Here is a 3,982-nt window from a genome sequence, read left to right as displayed (position 1 = left end):
AATCTTTGGTTTCTCACTTCACTAGACTCGTCCCACAGGTCTGCCGGTAATGCGACCTCTCTCGTAGAATAAACAGTAGCGAAGAGTGCATATAGTAGGCTGTAAAACGTACAACTTCATTGAACATTTTGTATATGTTGCAGTAAATCTGAGAAACTAGAATTTCACGAAAGTATTATTACGATTTAGTATTTGTGTGAAATGAATTTTTCACAATTAATGTGATTGATGTTAATACAATAAATAAACTACTGAACACATCTAGTTTGTTGGCATTGGTACTTCCACTTATCAATAATTCTCTTATTTTAAATTGACATGTGTTTTCTTTATCTTCTACAGGTACCATAATTCATTCATCCATCCACTCATTATTTATTCGTTCATTTCTCCCATTCAATATTTCATGCATTCATACATTCATTCATTTATTGCTATCTGTTGTTATACATTTAAAATATAAGTATGCATATTTTTCATTATATATATCTGGTGAACCTTTTAATATAAAGAACGAATGATAAGTGTGCATGCCTTCAACTCACCATTCCGTTAACTCCACATTGACAAGTGTTGCATCCATCGTAATAAGATTGTCCAGAAGCAACGGGTTTACCAAGGTAATCAATGCAATCACCTGCAAGAGGAAATCCCAATTTAAACAAGAGTTGTCACCAAAGGATGACAAATGCCCCCTATAAACGCTTTGGTAGAAGTTATGAGCATTTTACTATGCTAAATCCTTGAAATGCACTTAGTGACCCCGTGACCTAGTTTTTGACCCGGCATGATCCATATTCAAACTTGACCTAGATATTGTCTAGATACAACTTCTGACCAAGTTTGGTAAAGATCGGATGAATAGTATTCGAAATAGAGAGCAGAAACGAAAAGTGTGACAGACAGACAGACTAACAGACTGACAGACAGACTTACAGACGGACAGTGCGAAACTATATACCCCCTTTTCTTCGAAAGAGTGCATAAAAATATCATAAATAGAACGTTTGTGTAATTCGAAGTTTATGAGGTCCGCCCGTGCCTGAGGCTGCATTATGTGTGGACTCGGAGTGTGTTCCAGCACTCCTACCTTCTAAACTTACTTGAGTCACGAAAGTTGGGACAAGTTTTGAGTAAAAGCTGCGATTTCCAGTTATTTCGTGTGTTTTTTTTTTCTAAATGATATTTAATCGTTGTTGGGTATTGTGTTATTGGTGGAATCGGTGTAACAGGAAATTAACGCCGCCCGTCCGGTATGATGACCGACCAAGTTCACATGCACCGGAAACGGGGACTGATTCCGATTTGCCCAGGTGAGAGGCGCGTTTACCAAAGACTGTGCGAACTAGACAGATTTGTTGTCAGCAAAAGCCTATCTACAGAGTGATTATACCGCTGGCACTAGCAACATAATCGTCGATTACCCAAGACTGAGCATTACGTGCTACGGTATTAGTATAAAGATACGTATGGGTCTATAGTGGGTATCCGACGATGTAACACCCATTACATTAGGTTGTTTTTTTTTTAATTCGTAACACGTTTTATATGACAAAAATGCATCTTTTACGAATCCTGAGGTACTTTTTTCAAGATGATATTGGAAAAAAATATGAATATATAGGAATTGATAAAATCTATAGACGGTAGGTAGAGTATAAAGTATTATATTTATAAATCACAAAGTGTGAGTAGCTAATGCATTTACTTACCGCTTCCTATAATGGGTTTAATGGGCCTAGGACGACGTGCGTAGTTAGTTTCAGTAAAATAAATATGTTTATTTCGAGTTTATATTGAGTTTAACACGAAACTTTATAAATACATGAATTAAGTAATTAATGGATAAATGAATGCACATAATTGAATGAATGATTTATCAAATAAATTAATTAATAAATAAAGAAAAATATATACATAAATAAATAAATGCGATGTACTTACGAGCTTCAGAAATGGCAATGCATCCCAAAACGATGCAGGCAACAATGGCGACGGTGCTCATTGTGTCAATTCTTCTTTCGGGCTTTCAAACTCAGCAAACGGTAGTGAATATCTAAAAAAATACATTTGGTACATACAATGCAGGAGGTCAGTACATATTCCTTTAGCACACATCTGAAAATATATGTTTAATACACTTTAATTTAGACACATGCACTATTTAAAATGATAGTTTTATTTAAAAAATACCAGTCGACTTCTCAACAATATTTATAAAAACTAATTAAATATACGCCTTAAAATAATTTTTCAAAAAAAGGAAAAATTATTACCTGTTGTCGCCTGGTAAGTTAACGGCAGCGCCACAACGTACCTAAATATTTTAGTCTATTTAACAGTTTTAAGAGTAATCGGTTTAAGCGTCTTGCTTACAATGTTAGGCGATATCAAGATAATTTAATGTTGTTTTAATACTAAGGAAGATTTATTCTAATAGTTTCCTGTACCTTAATGTAATGTCCATATATCACGTTTATATGTTTAGCAATCTACCCGGAAGTAAACACAGTAAAACGATATTTTTCCGCAGGTATCGCTTCGCGACTTACACAAAAGCATTGACGTACACCCCTATGTATATAATGACATTATAATTTAAATGCAAACCTACTCGCAGTCGTGAAGACGCAGAGACGACCTGTAAATAAACTTCTCATCTACACTCAAACATGCACGCGCATACGCGAACACACACACGCGCGCGTACGCGCACACACACACGCAAGCAGGTACGCTGATACATTTTACCCATACCAGCAAAAAATTAGAACAATTGTTAATAGACTGTGTAGTATATTATATGAATATCATGTTTGTTACCTGCTCTCTTAGTATTATTATATTAATTTCTCATTATATTACGCATGCATGTATAATAATATTAATCTGTTATCACGATGAGCTGTAATATGTCTAAGTGCATAAAAAAAATTGTTCTGATGTATTCATGTTAACATAGTTGGTATCCGACAACTACATAGTTGTATTATTAACACAGTACGTATCCGAACACAAATTATTTTGATTATTAACATAGCACGTAACCGGAAACTATATAGTTATTTTGTAAACATAACTCGTGTCCGGCTCCTACGTATTGTTAATTCTAGACATAGTATTTATCCGGCAATTATATATTTGTGATTGTGCACACATTTTCTAACCGGTAACTGTATACGTTTTTCTTGAGAAGGTTTAATATGTACCAATATTTAATAAATACCGTGTTAATACTATATTGCTATCTATCATAACGTAGAAGACCCATCTCTAGATACCAAATAATATAAACTTAATTTGAAACTTGTGTACTTAAGTGGAAGAATATTTAAACCACTGTCATCTGATACATTTTCAATTGAGCATTTTCTGGCAATTCTGACCGACTTATTTGCATTCACTTTACACTTGCCTCTGATATTAAGTGTGTGTTTGTTTTTTAATCTTTTACAGCGTATTTATGTTACTAAGTCTCCCGACCATTAGCATTGTTTAGGCATAAATTATGTCTGTTTACTTGTTACCTGACAAAAATTAATACATTTTATGTATGTCATTTTGTCAATAAGAAATGTTTTCAACCATTGATATATAACGTCCTGAAACAATAAAATATGTATCAAAAACTATGTCAATTTAGCCTAGCAATATTGCAGATTGCATTTATATGTTAAATCCAGTTTAGTGATATTCACACCGAGATATTTAATACAAGAAAATAAAAATAGCCGAGTACTTTTTAATGTGTAGTCACAATTTTTGTTCTTCCTTTTACGCGAAAGAGTCATCATATTACATTTACAAGGTTGGAATCTCATTCCCCATGAAGTGGCCAAATTATCAAGTCCGATATGTCCGATTGAAAATCCAAACAGTCTTCAAATTTATTTATTTCCTGATAGCAAACACAATCATCGGCAAAATGTTTTATATCTGAAGTTATGTCCTTAGAAATGTCAGTAATATGCACTAAAAATAG

At 33.7% G+C, this 3,982-nt stretch overlaps 1 long non-coding RNA gene across 1 annotated transcript; it reads right to left on the bottom strand.

The window, feature by feature from the left end:
* Positions 1-545: 545 nt before the first annotated feature.
* Positions 546-2,435, bottom strand: LOC127877504 (uncharacterized). The gene is made up of 3 exons (XR_008048463.1): positions 2,277-2,435; positions 1,945-2,056; positions 546-637 (listed from the first exon to the last, which is right to left on the bottom strand). It is a non-coding gene; the product is annotated as an uncharacterized LOC127877504 (long non-coding RNA).
* Between the last annotated feature and the right edge of the window lie 1,547 nt (positions 2,436-3,982).

Source organism: Dreissena polymorpha, chromosome 4 (genome assembly GCF_020536995.1).
Source record: "Dreissena polymorpha isolate Duluth1 chromosome 4, UMN_Dpol_1.0, whole genome shotgun sequence".
NCBI lineage: Eukaryota > Metazoa > Mollusca > Bivalvia > Myida > Dreissenidae > Dreissena > Dreissena polymorpha.
Note: the sequence above shows the minus strand (reverse complement) of the source record. Positions and strands in the feature narration are given on the sequence as shown.